This window comes from Loxodonta africana, chromosome 2 (genome assembly GCF_030014295.1).
Source record: "Loxodonta africana isolate mLoxAfr1 chromosome 2, mLoxAfr1.hap2, whole genome shotgun sequence".
Classification (NCBI taxonomy): domain Eukaryota; kingdom Metazoa; phylum Chordata; class Mammalia; order Proboscidea; family Elephantidae; genus Loxodonta; species Loxodonta africana.
Genome location: NC_087343.1, coordinates 164,620,423 through 164,639,553, shown reverse-complemented (window position 1 = coordinate 164,639,553; position 19,131 = coordinate 164,620,423). Strand labels below are relative to the sequence as shown.

Here is a 19,131-nt window from a genome sequence, read left to right as displayed (position 1 = left end):
TCCTTTTCTTAGTTGATCCTCATCTGTCTTAGGGAAAAAAATAGACCAAGTGAAAAGCAACCATTTGATTGAGTAGAGGGCTTCCCAAGAGTATAAAGATGGATTGTTCTCCATCTCTTCCTGGCTCCCCCTGCAGTTCTTTTCTAGAAAAGGCATCAGGGTGGCCTGTGTCCTCCCTTCCTTATGCTATCGACTGTCTTATTCCCAGCTTTTTCACCTCCCAGGTATACTACAAGATAGGATCTAGTCTCAAATCTTCACCCCTACTTGCCAGTCCCTAAAGCAAGGAAAATGGCCCTCTTTCCTTTTTTTTTTTTTTTAATACCTCTTTAAAGAACCCACTAGTTGTTGAGAATAGAAAAAACGTGACAGAGTAGAGATAAATGTTTTTTGGCAATAATGATAAACTCGGGAAGAATGCATTTGGATTTTTGAACAGTATTCTCTTGCTTTCTAAAAAAAAAGGAAAAGAGAAGTTGATAAGAACGTGTTGAGGTGAAACAAATCTCAAGAACATGGGGAGGGCTGATGGGCGCAAGTGTCTAATAGATGCTCTGGAGGTTCTGGTCTGTGCCACTGTGTTCTAGTATGGAATAATCTGCCCCATGGGCAAGGCCCACACTCATGCAAGGAAAGATGTGATTTACTGTTCTTAGTACACAATGAAACACAGGCTGAATAGAGGAATAACATTGCCCTGCACTTCCACTAGGAAGTTATCCAGGTGAAGGATCTCTGGGTCCTGAATTAGTACAGCAAGACCTACCACTAAGAACTACAGGAAAACAATGTAAAAATAACCAAAAAGTAGAAAGGAACAATAAAAAGTAAGTCTTGTAATAGGAGTACAAGAGGAGGAAGAAGAACCAGGATCTCCTAGGGGTAGAGTGTAAACTGTTTACCAAATACATCACACTGTGAAAGCTATTTAGCTTAGAATGGCCATCCACCTCTCAATCTGTCAAGATTGTAACTATTTCTTAAAACCCAGTTAAAATGCTACCTCTTCCACAAAGCACTAGCTGATTTTCCCTAGCTCGAGTGAATCACTATACCTTCTGTGTCCCATAGCATTTTGTACCTCTATTACGGAACTAACCACCCTCCTGCATTAGTTAAGTAGGAGTCTCTCAAGCTCCTGGAGGAAAGGACATCTTGTTCATCATTGTAATCCTCAGTGCCTGTAATATAGTAACTCTGAGATAGCAGGCTTACAAAATGTTTGAATGAATGAAAAAAACAGATGAATTAAGAAATTCAAGACTGTGGCCAGATAGAAATAAAATAGATGGAGGATTCAAGAAGTTTTCTGTTTTGGAAATGACAGAAAAGCAGGCCCTCGTGAGGTTCTACAAACCTAACAGTACCAAGATGCCATAATCCAGGACCCAAAACCCATTCAAGAACACAAGGTACATAGAAGTAACCCACATTATTTCATTTAGGTTGAAAGGGCTATCACAGGTCATTCCACTGAACAAGAATAACATAATAGTTACTCTGACGGTCTGGTGAAGCATACAAGGAAGAAAAGAAGATATTTAGATGGCCACTGACCCTAAAAAAGTCAATCACATATGTAGATACATACAGCAGCTCTTTACTCCTCAACAGGACTGATCTGTAACCGTCTTCCCACTTTCTGCTTTCAGGCCAAGCTGCCTTGAGTGCACTTCTTACATCCTTCTATTCTGGAGCAGCTCTTGGTGGTTTCTTTTCCAAACCTAAGATATACAAAAGAGGCATAAGAAAAAATAACCAAATTCAGATCTTGTCCTATACGGCTGCTATCTGGGAAGGAAAATTAAAATGAATACTAGAACATACAACAGAGAGAGGGAACGTATAAGAAAGAATCAAACAGGAATGCTAAAAGTGAACAACACAATAAGAGATGAAGAATGCCTATAACAGACTCATTAGTAAACTTGACAGAGCCAAAGAAAGAATCAATGAACTGGAAGATAGATCAATAGAAATTACCTAAAGTGAAACACAAAGAGAAAAACAGAGTTAAAACACAACAGTAATAACATAACAGGACACCCAAGAGCTGTGGAACATATCAATTTATCATATGCATAATTAGAGCCCCAAAAGAAGAGAGAGAGAAACAGGGCAGAAGAAATATTTGAAGACATAATGGCTGAGAATTTCCAAAATTAATGACAAACACTAAACTACAGATCCAAGAAGCTCAGAGACTATAATGCAGGATAAATACATAACAAACAAAAAACCTACACCTAGGTATATCATATTCAAGGTACTGAAAACAAAAGATGAGAAAATTCTGAAGACAGATGAATCAAAAACACACATTACATACATAGGAGCAAAGATAATGATTATAGCAGACTTCCTTTGGAAATGATACAAGTCAGAAAATAATGGAGTCGTATCTTTATTACAGAAAAATAACTGTCAACCCAGAATTCTATACCCAGAGAAAATATCTTTTAAAATACGAAGGAGAAATAAAAACTTTCTCAAACAAAAATAATACTGACAGCAGACTAGCACTTAAAAAAAAAAAAAAGTTATGGGAAGTTCTTTAGGCAAAAAAGGATATGCCAGACAGAAATTCAGGTCTATCCTCCGGATATCCTTTTAACTCAGTACTGATTAAAAAAACAAAACAACAAATGCTGGTGACAACGCAGGGAGACTGGAACCCTGCACTACTGCTGGTGGGATTGTAAAATGGTTCAACTGCTATGGAAAACAGTATTGCACATCTTCAAAAAGCTAGAAATTAAAAATACTGTATGACCCAGCAATCCCACTCCTGGGTATATTTCCTAAAGAACTAAAACTACTGATATGAGTAAACATATACACACCTATGTTCATTGCAGCATTATTGACAACAGCAAAAAAAAAGGAAACAACCTATGTGCCCATCAACAGATGAATGGATAAACAAACTGTGGTACATATACACAATGAGATGCTATGCATCCATTAAGAATAATGATAGCTTCTCAAAGTATATAATAACACGGATGAATCAGGAGGATATTATGCTGAATGAAATAAGCCAATCACAAAAGGACAAATACTGTATGATTTCACTGTTATAAAAAGACAAGTTAGGTATACATATAGAAGGCAATGTTCTTTGGTGGTTACCAGGGATGTGAAAGAGAGGGAGGGGAATCACTTTCTAGACAGTAAACACTTGTTAGTTTCCGTGATGAGTAAAACAATACCAAATAAGGGTGATGTCAGCAAAATCTGACCAAGGTAGATGATGACACTAAGAAGTACACAAGAATAACGGGCGATTTTGGTAAAAGCCACAACATACACAACTTTGCAACAACAGTAATAACAGCAAAAATTACGTGAATGGTTACATAGGCAGATATCTATGTTCATGTATGCATAAGTGAGCACGTATGAATATGCAGGTGCACATGTACAGGTGTCTCTGTAGGCAAATATATATACATTTTGTGTGTGCTGCACATATATTCATATATAAAATAATGTACATACGTGATACAGTTACGGATACTTCTAGACATAACCAAATACCTCGTGGGTTTGAGGGCTTAGGACGATAGTCCCGGAGGGCAACTTGGTCAACTGTCATAACATAGCTTACAAAGATAATGTTCTACATCCTAGTCTGGTGATTAGTATCTGGAGTCTTAAAAGTTTGTGAGCGGCCATCTAAGGTACAACTATTGGTTTCTATGGGTCTGGAGCAAAAGAGAAAGAAGAAAACCAAAGACTCAAAGAAGAAACTAGTCTACAGGACTAACAGTCTACATGAACCACGGCTTTGGCTATATCGAGACCAGAACTAGATGGCGCCCAGCTACTACTACCGACTACTCCGACTGGGGACACAATAGATGGTCCCGGATAGAATGGGAGAAAAATGCAGAATATAACTCAAATTCCTAAAAAAGACCCGACTTACTGGACAGCTAGAGACTACAGGAATCTCCAAGACTATTGCCCTAGGATATCCTTTAAGCTTGGACTCAGCGGTCACCTATCAGCCAAAAGGCACAGTGGATCAGAAAATAAACAGTATCACCCGTGAGTACTGTGCTCCTCTAATCAATCATGTAAATGAGACCTAAAGGTCAACATTTATCCTAGACCAAAGATGAGAAGGTAAGGGGAAACAAGGAAGCTAGAGTAATGCAAACAGAACTACTAGAATGGAAATAATGAGAATGCTGACACACTGTAAAAAGTATAACCAATGTCACTGAATAATATGTATAGAAATTGTTAGATGAGAACCTAATTTGCTATGCAAATTTTCTCCAAAAAACACAACAAAGTATTTTAAAAAAAGAAATCCACTTTAAATATAAAGATATTGATAGGTTAAAAGTGAAAGGGCTTGTTCTACCCTTACGTATTATTATGCATTGAACTGTGTCCCCCCCGAAATGTGTGTCAACTTGGCTAGACCATGATTCCTGGTATTGTGTGGTTGTCCTCTATTCTGTGATCTGATGTAATTATCCTATGTGTTGTAAATCCCAACTCCTATGATGTTAATGGAGCCCTGGTGGCACAGTGGTTAAGAGCTCAGCTGCTAACAAAAGGTCGGCAGTTCAAATGCACCAGCTGCTCCTTGGAAACCCTATGAGACAGACAGTTCTACCCCCCTCCTATGGGGTCACTATGAGTCAGAATTGACTCCACAGCAACAGGTTTTTTTTAATGATGTTAGCAAGGTAGGATTAGAAGCAGTTAATGAGGCACAACACAATCTATTAGGATTAGGCTGTATTTTGAGTCAATCTCTTTTTTCTTTCTTTTTTTTATTGTACTTTAGATGAAGGTTTATAGAGCAAATTAGTTTCTCATTAAACAATGAATATACACTGTGTTGTGACATTGGTTGCCAACCCCATGACATGTCCCTCCCCTTCTCGACCTGAATCAGTATCTTCTGAGATATAAAAGAATCATGCAGAGAGGAGAGAGACCTCATACCACCAAGCAAGGAGAGCCAGGAGCAGAGCATGTCCTTTGGATACAGGGTCCCTGTGCTAAGAAGCTCGTAGACCAAAGGAAGATTGATGACAAGGACTTTCCCCCAGAGCTGACAGAGAAAGGCTTCCCCTGGGGCTGCCGCCCTGATTTGGACTGCTAGCTTCCTAAACTGTGAGAGAATGAGCTTCTGTCTGTTAAAGCTATCCGCTTGTGGTATTTTTGTTATAGCAGCACTAGATGACTAAGGCAGGTATATACCCAAAAGACTTGAAAGCAGCAATACAAACAGACACAGGTACACCAGTATTCAGTGCAGCACTATAATAGCCAAAGGTGGAAACAACCAAAATATCCATCAATTGATAAACAAATGTGGCAATACACACAATGGAATATTGTTGTTGTGTTCCCTTGAGTCTATTCCAACTCATAGTGACCCTATAAGACAGATAGAACTGCCCCATAGGGTTTCCTAGGCTGTAATCTTTATGGGAGCAGATCACCAGGTCTTTTCTCCCACGAAGTGGCTGGTAGGTTCAAACCACCGACCTTTCGGTTAGCAGCTCATCACTTAACCGTTGCACCACCAGGGTTCCACAGCATCCATAAAGAGAAATGAAGTCCTGAAGCATGCCATGACATACATGAACCCAAAAACATTATGCTGAGCGGAATAAGTCACTTACGAAAGGACAGATACTATATGACCTCACTTATATGAAATTTGCAAATACATACCAAAAAACCAAACCAAACCCACTGCCATCGAGTTGATTCCAACTCACAGCGACCCTATAGGAGAGAGTAGAATTGCCCCATAGAGTTTCCAAGGAGCAACTGGTGGATTTGAACTGCCGATCTCTTGGTTAGCAGCCGTAGCACTTAACCAGTACGCCACCAGGGTTTCCAAAGCAAATATAAAGAAATCAAAAATTATTAGGGGTGACAGGGAGACGAGAAAGGGGAAGTTTTTGCTTAGGGTGAAATTAATGTATGTTCCTGGTGGTGGGATAATTTGGAAAAAGATAGTGACAATGGTTGCATGACTTGAAGAATGTAATTAATGTCACTGAATTGTACATAAAGAAATTCTTGAACTGCTGTATGGTTTTTTGTGCAACTGAGCCAGGTAGTAAAATTCAGATTTTATGACTTCAAGAATAGTTCTTTTTTGGAATAGTGGTACTATTCTTGCCACCTATCTCATTAAGCTTTCTGTAACCTTAGACACTTCTAAACACCTTAGATTCAGCAACCCTACACACCCTAGTTTCACCTGTCTGCTACCCAAAATGATCCAGCAGTGGTATCTACAAATTTGTCCCAACCCTCTTTTCTCCACACTCATGGCTATAGTGCTTTCCACCTCTAGTTCTCAGAAACTTAGGTTTTCACTTACAAACAGTCCTGGAAGTGGAAGTTATTTAGCCATCATTATGAATATAAAGGCTGTCTATAGTTTCCTTATCCACTCCATTTACCCCTAGAACTCCCCTCAAAACTAAATATTTTTTTCTTTTTCAAACCTATTTAAAAACCCCAAACAATATAAAGCTACATTTAAAACCGTGGAACAACCATACCATAGAATACTACACAGCAATGAAAAATAAATCACAACAATTTGGAAGATCTCAAGGAAATTGTCTTGAGTGAAATAAAGCCAATCTCTAAAGGTTACATACTATATGATTCCATTTATATAACATTCTTGAAATAACAAAATTGTAGACACGGAAATGGATTAGTGGCTGCCAGGGGTTAGGGATGGAGAACAGTGAAGCTTTATATAAAAGAATAACCAAGGAAACCTAATGGTGATGTAACAGTTCTGTAACTTGATTGTGGTGTTGGGTATACAAATCTACACATGTGATAAAATTGCATGAAACTACACATATACACAAACAAATCTGTCTTGGAAGAAGTACAGCTAGAATGCTCCTTAGAAAAGAGGATGGCGAGACTTCGTCTCACATACATTGGACGCATCCCTGGGAGGGACCCAAACCTGGAGAAGGACATCATGGTTGGTAAAGTAGAGAGTCAGTGAAAAAGAGCAAGACCCTCGATGAGATGAACTGACACAGTGGTGCAACAATAGGCTCAAATACAGCAATGACTGTAAGGATGGCACAGGTCCCAACAGCATTTCATCCTGCTGTACCCAGAGTTGCTATGAGTTGGAACCAAGTCAACGGCACCTAACAACAACATACAAAAACACACATGCAGACTCAGAAATGAATGCATGTAAAGTGTTGAAATCCAAGTAAAATATGTGGATTACACCAATGTCAATTTTCTAGTTTTGATATTATAGCTATACAAGATGTTATCACTGGGGAAAAATGAATGAAGGGACCACTGTACAATTTTTTGGAAACTTACTATGAATCTATAATTACTTCAAAATAAAAACTTTTTTTAAATAATTTTTATTGAGCTTTAAGTGAACGTTTACAAATCAAGTCAGTCAGTCACATATAAGCTTATATACACCTTACTCCATACTCCCACTTAATCTCCCCCTAATGAGTCAGCCCTTCCAGTCTCTCCTTTCGTGACAACTTTGCCAGTTTCTAACCCTCTCTACCCTCCTATCTCCCCTCCAGACAGGAGATGCCAGCACAGTCTCAAGTGTCCACCTGATACAAGTAGCTCACTCTTCGTCAGCATCTCTCTCCAACCCATTGTCCAGTCTCTTCCATGTCTGATGAGTTGTCTTGGGGAATGGTTCCTGTCCTGGGCCAACAGAAGGTTTGGGGACCATGACCACTGGGATTGCTCTAGTCTCAGTCAGACCATTAAGTCTGGTCTTTTTATGAGAATTTGGGGTCTGCATCCCACTGATCTCCTGCTCCCTCAGGGGTTCTCTGTTGTGCTCCCTGTCAGGGCAGTCATCGGTTGTGGCCGGGCACCGTCTAGTTCTTCTGGTCTCAGGATGATGTAAGTCTCTGGTTCTTGTGGCCCTTTCTGTCTCTTAGGCTCTTAGTTATCATGTGACCTTGGTGTTCTTCATTCTCCTTTGATCCAGGTGGGTTGAGACCAACTGATGCATCTTAGATGGCCGCTTGTCAGCATTTAAGACCCCAGACGCCACATTTCAAAGTGGGATGCAGAATGTTTTCATAAGAGAATTATTTTGCCAATTGACTTAGAAGTCCCCTTAAGCCATAGTCCCCAAACCCCCGCCCTTGCTCCGCTGACCTTTGAAGCATTCAGTTTATCCCAGAAACTTCTTTGCTTTTGGTCCAGTCCAGTTGAGCTGACCTTCCGTGTATTGAGTATTGTCCTTCCCTTCACCTAAAGTAGTTCTTATCTACTAATCAGTAAATAACCCTCTCCCACCCTCCCTCCCTCCCCCCCTCGTAACCACAAAAGTATGTGTTCTTTTCAGTTTATACTATTTCTCAAGATCTTATAATAGTGGTCTTTTACGATTTTTTTTTTTTGTCCTTTTGCCTCTGACTAATTTCACTCAGCATAATGCCTTCCAGGTTCCTCCATGTTATGAAATGTAAAAACCTTTTTTTAAAAAAACTACATTTAAAAATTATCTCAAACTAAATTGTAGGTATGACTTCCATACTAAATTAAGGTCCATGAGAGCAAGTCCCATTCTGGCTCATCTTTGTATCCCTAAAGTGTCCAGGTATGTGCTTTGCAGAACAGGAGCAAAAATATTTGCTGAATAAATAACTCAAATACTAAAAAAGTAGGATGCAAATCAATATTTATTTTCATTTTGAAATAATTACTTTGGAACATATTTTTAAATGTAACTTTTGTACAAAAATCATCTCCCCTTTCAAAGTCTGTTACTACTTTCAGTTTTAATATTCACCAATTGCTTCAGGAATACTGAGAAATTACAGTGTTTATCATCCCTGGAATATAGTCTACAGCCAGACTTCCATTTTACAAAGATTGGGATATAAATTGTACATTCCATGAAGCTCAATAAAATAGGATTTTACTTGTATCATCTAGGCTACTTTCCCCTGTGTTAGCATAGATAATTGAGAGTGGGCTAACTCAACTGGAAAACACTTAGGCTTTCTATATTACCTTGTAGGAATTAGAAAAAAAATTTTTTTGAAAAATATATTTATATATTAAAGTATAATGGCAATATAAAGGAAAGACATTTCTGTACTTCTTTCTTTAACTGGGCACATGCAGCTGTGACTACTTAGAGAGTGCTCTTATCCAGATGACTAAACAGCAGCACTGGCATTTCCCCATGTGAATTACTAAGAGTCCAAGAGCACTAGACTAGAGGGCAGGACATCCCTTCTACACCAGCCTCATGAGAGGTCAGCCAACTTCTATTTGAAAATTTGCAGAGATAAGAACCCCTCCAACTCATAAAAAAAAGTTACTCTTCCTATCACTAGAAGAAGAGACTAAAAGGAAATAGTGGTAATGAAAGGAGGAACAGGGTGAAGAGTCAGAAATAGAATAAAAGAAAGAAAGAAGATTAAAACCCTGGTGACATAGTGGTTAAGAGCTACCGCTGCTAATCAAAAGGTCAGCAGTTCAAATCTACCAGGCGCTCCTTGGAAACCCTGTGAGGCAGTTCTACTCTGTCCTATAGACTCGCTGAATTGGAACTGACGGCAACGGGTTTGGTTTTTTTTTTTTTTTTTTTTGGTCTTTCACAATAGGCAAGAAGGAGTCAAATTATCAGACATCCTCTACTGGTAATTGTTAAACAGCGTACAAGATGAATCTTAAAAAAATAGTAATTCAATTTAGGGAAAAATGCGGCTAAGACTGTAAAGAGGAACATTTGGTAAGAGACTTCATGGCAACTATTCCACAGGAACAAGGCAGCTGAAGGATAGGGAATTCCACAAGGCTGCAAAGCAACCTGACTGCTAAGAAGTCAGGGGGAGTGCTGATGTCCCCGCCTCTCCTCTGCCCACATGGGTCACATGAAATGGAGCCAAAGGTCTCCCTCCTACCCCCAGCTGGTCACCTCAAAGGGCACAGCCTCTTGGGAATATGGACAAATGAAAACAAAACACAAAAAACGGTTCGGAGGTTGGAGGAAAAGAATAAGAAATGAGAATGGTCCATTTAAAGCACAGGATGCACACTGAAGATTAGTCTGAGAGGAAGCTGCAAAGGAACCTGAAGGAGATTCTGGAGAGCCCTGTATACTAGGTTAAGAAAGTGAAGACTTTAATCTGTAAGAAATACATATGTAATTATATATTATTACATCTTCTGTTCTGATTATCATGCTATTCTTTTTTTCACTAAGCTATTAATATTTCACTTTGTGTTTTATTAATAAAAAGTAGCTTAAGGTTATTTTAAAAACAAAACTAAACAATAAACTAGTATGATCAAGACAAGACTCTCCATTTACACAGTTCCATCTGATCCTCCAGCTCACTGTTTTCAGGCAAGTCCAAGGAAGATCACAGCGTTGTAAGGCCCAGCGAAGCCAGGAATGAGCCAAGGCTTCTTTATCCAGCTCCGTCTCATTCACAGATGCCTGCAACCAGGATGGCTGGAGCCCAGGCCACTGTTCCAGGCCCAGGCCCTAGAGAAGCTCACACTGTTGGAGGACTGGCCCCTGGGCTACTGCCATAGCCTACAATATCTGAACCCCGCCTATCTCTCCATCCTCATTTCCTACTGGCATTCTTACTATTTCCGGAACATGCCAAGGTGCTTCTCTCCTTAGGTCTTTGTACTTACTTAAGTTCTCTTTGCCTGGAACAATCTTCCTCCAGATCTTTGCAGGACTCTTCTCATCCTTCATGTCTCAACTTATATATCAATACCTCAGAGAGGACTTCCCTGACCATGCCAAGTAAAATAGCACCCTCTTCCCATCATTTTCTATAACCTTACCTGGTTTTATTTTCTTCAAAGGCTCACGACTTTTGAAATTACATTAAATATATATATATATTTTTTTGTCTTTCTCATGTCTGCTGTATCCCCATTATTAAGAACAATACCTAGCACACAGTGGGAGATTAGTAAATACTTGCTAATATGTATAAGAAACCCAGTTTCTACTCACTGTTAGTTGGTTAAGACAGAGTTGTAAGCAGATAAATTTTAACACTCTAAATGCCGTAATATAGGTTTGGTGTGTCCTAAGAATAGAGAATAGGTTGAGAGCTAAGGTGACGTAGGAAGCTGCAATGTAAATAAGGAAATGGATACTCAGGCAGGTGAAAGGTCGCAGTGTAATCAAAGATCCAGGAAAAGGTCAGCCTAGAATGTCTATTTCTGAAGTTACAAGATCAGTTTCTTATATAATCCCAAAAGTCTGGACTTCATCCTGTAATCCATGGCTAACAAAGGCCTAAACTCCAGTGCAGGGAGGGGTGAGGGAGGCTTGACATTTCAGTGGTACAAACAACTAGACAAGAGGTGGTACTTAACAGAGATGGGCAAATCCAAGATGAATTCTGAAGCTGACCACACAAGGATTAAAACCGAAGGATTGTGTATGGGAATATGAAGAAAGAAATGGGAAGATAGGAGGCAGGAAAAAAGTCTGACTTTAGGCTTACTAGGCTGGAGATTTCTGTAAGATGTCCCGATGAGCATGTCTAGTGAGCAATTAGAAATGGCAGTCTCGAACACAGGAGAGAAGCCAACTGGAAAAACAGACGGGGAGTGTACTGGTCATCAGCACACAAATGGTATCTCATTCTCACATTCCCACTGCTTAGATGTTCAATAAATGCTTGCTGAATATATGCCTTATCTTTTCACCTAGATTAAAAAGATATTTTATCCTTTTTGTGTACTATCACCACACTTAGCATAGAACTGGACACATAGGCACCTGATAAGTTTTTGATGGATGGACTGGTTTTTATTTAAAAAAAAAAATTATTTCAACAAAAATAAATCTTCAGAAGAATTAACTTTGACTTTTAAAATCTGATTTTTGTTTCTTTAAAAGATAATTCACTTCTTAACAAAAACAGTAACAGTGTATTGTGGGTTTTACTATAACATTATGTAGAAGTAAAACTATGACAACAAGAGTATAAAAGCCAGGAGGGGAGAAATCGAAGTATACTATTTTAAGGTCCTTATACTATACATGAAATGGTATAATATTATTTGAGGGTAGACTGTGGTAAGTTAAAGATGCCTGCTGTAAACCCTAAAGCAAGCACTAACAACAAAACCAAGAGTAACAAAACCAAACCAACAAAGGAGACAAAGTGGAATAATCAAAACTACTAACTAATCCAAAAGAAGGCAAAAAGAGAAGAGAGAAAATAAACAGCAAGATAAGAGCCATATTATCTAACCATACCAGTAATGACATTAAAGGTAAATGGTATCCAAACCAAACCTGTTGTCGTCAAGTCAATTTGGACTCACAGAGACCCTAGATTACGGAGTAGAACTGCCCCACAGGGTTTCCTATGCTGGAAGCAGGCTGCCACTTCTTTCTCTCCTGGAGTGGCTGGTGGGTTCCAACTGCTAACCTCTTAGTTAGCAGTCAATCAGTTGGCAGTTTATACCTTGTAAATGGAATAACACCCCACAAAGGCAGATTAGATAAATAAGGCAAGACCTAACTATATGCTGCCTACCAGAAACACTTTAAGTGTAAAGACACAAATAGGTTAAAAGTAAAAGGGTAAGAAAAGATATACTTACCATGCTAAGACTAATTAAAAGAAAGCTGGAATGCCTTTATTAATATCAGATGAAGTAGATTTCAGGGGAAAGAATACTACTAGGGATAAAGAAGCAACTTCAAAATGATAAAGGGGTCAATTCATCAAGAAGACTTAACAATACCAATCCTAATTGTCTATGCACCTAATAAGAGAGCTCCAAAATACATGAAACAAAAACTGATAGAACCAAAACGAGAAAGAGACAGCCATGATTATAATCAGAAAGTTCAGTGCTCTCTCAATAATAAGACAGAGAATCACCAAGGATTTAGATTTGAACAACACTAGCAATCAACCAGACCTAACAGATAGCAGACATTTGTAGAACACTCCACCCAACAACAGCAGAAATACATTTTCCTCAAGTGCACATGGAACATTTATGAAGGTAAACCATAAATTCTCAATAAATTTAAAAGAATCCAATTCACATAAAATATGTTCTCTGACCTTAATGGAATTAAGTTAGAAACCAAAAGCAGAAAGATATCTGGAAAATACCCAAAGATTTGAAAAGTAAATAGCATAATTCTAAATAATCCATTTACTTTTCAAATATTTGTGTATTTGCATACTTCTAAATAACCCATTGGAAACACTGGCAGGGTAGTGGTTAGGAACTATGGCTGCTAACCAAAAGGTCGGCAGATCAAATCCACCAGGCGCTCCTTGGAAACTCTATGGGGCAGTTCTACCCTGTCCTATAGGGTTGCTACAAGTCAGAATAAATAATCCATGGATCAAAGAGGACATCAAAAGGGAAATTAGCTTTATCGGTAGTAGGCCAAAATTGGGAACAACCCAAATGTTCATCAGCAGATGAATGGATAAATAAATTGTGCTACTAACTGTAATATTACTTAGCAAGAGAAAAGAATAAACTATTGACACAACCCAGATAAACCCCAAAGTAATTTTGCTGAGTGAAAGAAGGCCAGGCTCAAAAAAAACCAAAAAACAAAAACTTACTGTATGTTCCATTTATATACAACTCTAAGAAAATGAAAACTAATCTACAGTGACAGAAAGCAGATCAGTGGTTGTTTGGGGATGCGAAATAGAGAAGGGTAGGAGGGAAAGATTACAAAGGGGCACCAGGAAACTTTTGAGAGTGATGGATGTGTTCTCTATCTTGATTATGGCAGCAGGAAAACATATACAGCATACTTTAAATAAAGGAGCCCGGTGGAACTCAGCTGCTAACCAAAAGGTTGGTAGTTCAAACCCACCCAGAGGCTCTGTGGGAGAAAGACCTGGAGATCTGCTCCCATAAAGATTATAGCCTAGACAACTCTCTGGGGCAGTTCTACTCTGTCACATGGGGTCACTATGAGTCAAAATCAACTCGACAGCACCTAACAACAACATACTTTAAATACGAAGTTTATTATATGTCACTTTTACCACAATAAAGCTGTAAAACAAACTCTAACTTTTGTCTGAGGGGAAAAAGATACATTTGAATTTACCCTATTACACAATTTTGTTTCCAATTACATTTCAATTCCCAAGGAAACCTTCGTAGAATGTTCCCATATTTTGGATATGTCACCTTGGGAAATGTATTTCATAAGTTTTCAAACACACACAATTAAATCTAGGAGAGAGTATCTCAGCCAATGTCTGTCTTCTTTTTGTAATATTTTTCTTAGAACAGTTATATTTAGTTTTAAAATATGACAGCTTCAGCAGATATATCTGATGACATAATATTAATTAGGTACCAGGATTTTCCGAAGAAATCTAGGCCATTGTAAAACTGAGCTTGGCATCCTATTGTGAACACTGTGTGTGTGTGTGTGTGTGTGTGTGTATGCTTGTGTTTGTGTGTTTTAACACAACTGAAAACCACATGCACTGTGGATCAGCAGAAAAACCAACCTGGTTGTCAAGAGTTCTGGAATCCAGTCAGCCACAGCTCTCTTGTCCCACCATGCATGTATTTCTCACTGAGAAAGCTTGTACTGAATGAGCAAGTCATTGAATGGAAGTTTTCCTGGATTATAGGATTTGGGAGATAGGTAAGGCATGCAGATAGCCCAGACCATCTGCCACTGAGTTGACTCCGACTCATGGCAACCCCACGGTAAGAAAAGAATTGTTCTCCAAAGGGTTTTCAAAGGCTAACTTTTAGGAAGTAGACTGACATGCCTTTCTTTCCAGGTGCCTCTGGGTGAACTTGAACCTCCAACTTTTCAATTAGCAGCCAAGCGTTAACAGTCACATCACCCAGGGACTACAGATCATGAACTCCAAACCCCAGATTTTTTAGTTAAAGGAATAAAAGCCCAGGATAGTGAAATCATTTGCTAATTCAAGATAGAGCTGGAGCTAGAATCCAAGTATCCTGACTTGTCACCTTTTATCCTTCCATATGCTGCCTATGCCAGTCTCTCCATGTAGACATATCATCAAATAATTGCAGGAAAACTAGAATCAACCTATAAAACTGTGTAGTCAAGTTTGTGGAAAATTTGAAGTCTTAACATTAACGTAATATTTACGTGAACAAGTCATCTACCAAAAAGCCTCTTCTCTATATGGAAAAATCTCAGTTGAACCAAACTGGAATAGGTGTGGATTGTGTAGTTTGGAAATAATTTTCCAGTACTCTTTTTTTTTTTCCTTTCCAAGTTTACAACCTTTCCAGTAACTTCTCTATGAGTGAGGGCATTGAGAGGTACACTAATACCCTATATTCTTTACCTCTGAGTTAAAGGAATGAAGAAGAGAGGTAAGGAGGGAGGATGAAAAAAGCAAGAAAACCAAAAAAAGTTGTTTTTTTTTTTAAACACGAGCCACTTGGTTAAGGCTGAGAAATGTCTCGATGTTTCATTTCAAAAAGCCAACTGACAGTGGAAGATACCACCATTAACTAATCTATTTTTATGGCCTTTTTTTTTCTTATTGTGGTAACATACATAAGAAAATTCGCCATTTTAACTATGTTTAAGTGTATAGTTCAGTGGGATTGATTACATTCACAATGTTGTGCAACCATCACCACTATCTATTTCCAAAACATTTTCATCACCACAAACTGAAGTTCTGTTCCCATTAAGAAATAACTCTCCAATCCTCCACCCTCTAGCCCCTGGTAACCACTAATCTATTTTTATCTCTATGCATTTGCCAGTTGTAGGTATTTCATGTAAGTGGGACCACACAATATTTGTCCTTTTGTGTCTGACTTATTTCACTTAGCATGTTTTCAAGGTTCATTCATGCTGTAGCATTTATCAGAACTTCACTTCTTTTTACGGCTGAATAATATTGTGTGTATCCCACATGTTGTTTATCCATCTGTTGATAGAAATGTGGGTTGTTCCCACTGAAGTAGGTTTGGTTTGGGTTAAGGATTAAGAGTGAAATTATTTTTATTTTTCAATGTCACACACACATGCGTTGGTAACATTTTCTCTTTTTTTTCTATTAACATAAAATTTACCCATGTGGCTACATTTTAATTAGAATAGTTAATTCTGCAGACAAGAGTCAAACAAGCCAAGAAAGCTCCCACCTCCTCTATGCTTTTGTTAGTCCCTCTAACTGGAATGCTCTTCCTCAGTTATTTTCATGAATTGCCCCAACTTCTAGGTTTTTGCTCAAATGCCACCTTATCAATCAGTTCCTTCCTGGGACCAATACATAAAATAGAACCACTGCAGCCACTATGACTCCTTGCTGGGCCCATCCCTGCCTTGCACTTCTATTCCCTTGACTTCATTTTTCTCCATGGCCTTTCCCACCATCCCAAACTATACATTTACTTTTTCGTTAATTGTCTGTCTTTCCGAAGAGGACAATGATTTACTGTTTTGAACTGCGCGTGGCACCTAATAAGTGCTTAACAAACATTTTTTGAGTGGAAAGGCTGAATGATAGTTTAACGGCTACATGGTAAGGAAAAAGGAGTTATCTTCCCCATTGGTCTCTCTCTAACTAACTCCTCCTCCACCTTCACCACATCTAACCAAGCAAGTGTCAAGACATTATAGTTGGCAAGCATCTGCCTGGGAGTTTACTCTCACTAAGTGTTTTGTCTAGCAGTAAGTCCAATTTGGATCTCCCCAAAGCCCTGAATATGTTTGTCACTTCTAGAGCTTCCCCTAGGAGGCAGCACATTACAGTGCAATGATTTTCAAATACCCAAAACCAAAAAACTTGTTGCCCTCAAGTCCATGATTCCGACTCAGAGCAACCCTGTAAGACAGAGTAGAACTGCCCCACAGGGTTTCTGAGGAGTGGCTGGTGGATTCAAACTGCTGACCTTTTGGTTAGCACCAAGTTCTTAACCACTGCACCACAGAGTGCTTTTGAACTGCAGATTCTTAGGCTCATTCCTGCAAATCCGGGGATAAGATCCAAGATTGCACCCTGTGTGATTCTGAGCAAAGAGCTGAAGACCACACTTGGAGAATCACTGGGTTTGTTCTGGTATCAGACAGATCTCTATTCAAATCCTAGCTACACTGTTCACCCACTGTTCAGCCAGTGGCACTGGGTGAAACCTTCCTTTTACTCAGCACCAATTTCACACTTGTAAAATGAGGATAACACTACCTACCTTGCAGGCTTGTTCTGAGGCTAATGCAAGTAACGTACTTAGCACAGCGCCTGGCACATAGCATTTGCTCAATAAATGATTAGCTATTAGTTTCTGTTCCTTGCTATCTCCTGCCTTGAGACTCCTGAAGAAGCATTCCTTTGCTCATGATGTCCCTTCCAACAGTTACAGCCCTCCGTTTCTTCTTGACTCAATTTTCAAAAACAAGAACTTCTGCTTAACCCGCTACTGGATATCACATTAGTTCCAGATTTTACATAAAGAGCCACGGAGGCAAGGAGAGGAAGATGAGTGTCAGAAAATGGGAATTTAAGTCGTGACTGCTTTCTAACTCACTGTGGTCCTCAATCTGTTCAAGAACCAGGTCCAGCCTAGTAGTCTATGAGTGTGGGAGAGCTGAATACAAGTCCTAGTTCTGCAAATGACTTGCTGTGTAATTTTAGTCTAGGCCCTGGTCCTCCCTATGTTCTCTCAGTGTCCCCACCTATCCAGTGAAAGGATTCCAACTTGGACAGTCTATGAGTGTGGAAAAAGTACAGGTCCAGATTTTGTACCCAACCTGGTGTGTGATTTTTTTTTTTTTTTAATCGTGGTGAAAATATACACAAGAAAACATGGCAATTTAACAATTTCTACATGGACAATTCAGAGACACTGATTACACTCTTCAAGTTGTGCAACCACTATGGCTATCCTTTTCCACATTATTCCACCACCATTAACATATGATATAGGAATTCAGGAAACCGTGGTGGCACAGAGGTTAAGTGCTATAGCTGCTAATCAAAAGGTCGGCAGTTCAAATTCACCAGGCGCTCCTTGGAAACTCTATGGGGCAGTTCTACCCCGTCCTATAGGGGCGCTATGAGTTGGAATCGACTCGATGGCAGTGGAGTTTTTCTGGGGGGTTATAGAAATTTAACAACCAAAATACCTAAATCCTCTCTCCTCTCCAGGCCTGTTTCCCCATCTGTCCGGGGCGGGGGCGTGTCTTAGATCTCCTCGGTCCCACTCCCAGATATCTGGGTTGGAGACTGCTCAGCCAGAACTCCAGTCCCCCGTGTGATGTGTGGGGTGGGGCGGGGGCAGTCTCTCAGCCCGAAGGGCAGGGTCGGGAAAATGGGAGCGAGGGGAGGGGGCCTTTAATCTTTTTCCTGTCCCGACCCCTGCCGACCTGAGGAATCTCCGCGACGCACGCCCACCTCCGACGGCCGGCCGGACTACGACTCCCGCGGCCACCGTTGTCTGGGTTTCCTCCCACGACGCCTGAGAGACACAGGCCAGGACCACCCTAAGGGGCGCCCGCAGGCGCGTGGAGGCCGGCCCGCCCCTTCCCCTCTTCTCCGGTCCCCGCGCCTCTTCTCACCTCTCGGTCTACGCAGCCGCACGCGAGGAGGCCCAGAGGCGCGCCCTCCGCTGTAGCCGGGCTGAGAAGACACGGCGACCGGGCGGAGGCAGCCCGGTCCCTGGCCGGCCTCCCTTTAAGGGGTCCGGCCCATTCCCCGCCCATCGCCCGGCCCCGCGAGGAGGCAGGACCGGGTGGGAACCTACAAGGGGTAAGGCGAGAAGACACCAGCCCAGAGGTGCGGAAGGCAGAGCCGGTGCGAAAGCCCCGCGGCCTTGTCACGTGGCACCGCTGGCGAGCGACAAGGCAACCAGCCAATAACTCCACCCAGACCAGCGGGGGTACCGCCCCCTGGCCACTTTCCTCCTCGCGATTGGCTGCTCTGGGTAGAAAGGGCCTCGCGGTCGGATCCTCGGAGAGGTTCCACACCCGCCCCCGAGGCAGTGAATCTACTAAGTGAGCGGGATTACCACTTCTTGGCCTTATCCCAAGGTAAAGGAGCAGGAGAGACGCGGAATCGCGCTGCCTGGCGCTGTAAAGTGCTCTGTGTTTGTGAGTGGTTAAGACATGGG

General features: G+C 40.5%; 1 protein-coding gene across 4 annotated transcripts in view; it reads right to left on the bottom strand.

Annotated features, from left to right (window-relative positions):
* The window catches only part of SLC26A2 (solute carrier family 26 member 2), a 31,611-nt gene extending 12,854 nt beyond the window's left edge, over window positions 1-18,757 (bottom strand). The window contains exons 1-2 of one of the 4 annotated variants that reach the window (XM_064278126.1): window positions 14,529-18,757; window positions 1,592-1,724 (exon numbers count right to left, since the gene is read on the bottom strand). The gene's annotated coding sequence lies outside the window, so the exon portion shown is untranslated. The remainder of the gene's footprint in view (window positions 1-1,591; window positions 1,725-14,528) is intronic. The other 3 variants (XM_023552693.2, XM_064278122.1, XM_064278121.1) reach the window with 3 other exon arrangements.
* Between the last annotated feature and the right edge of the window lie 374 nt (window positions 18,758-19,131).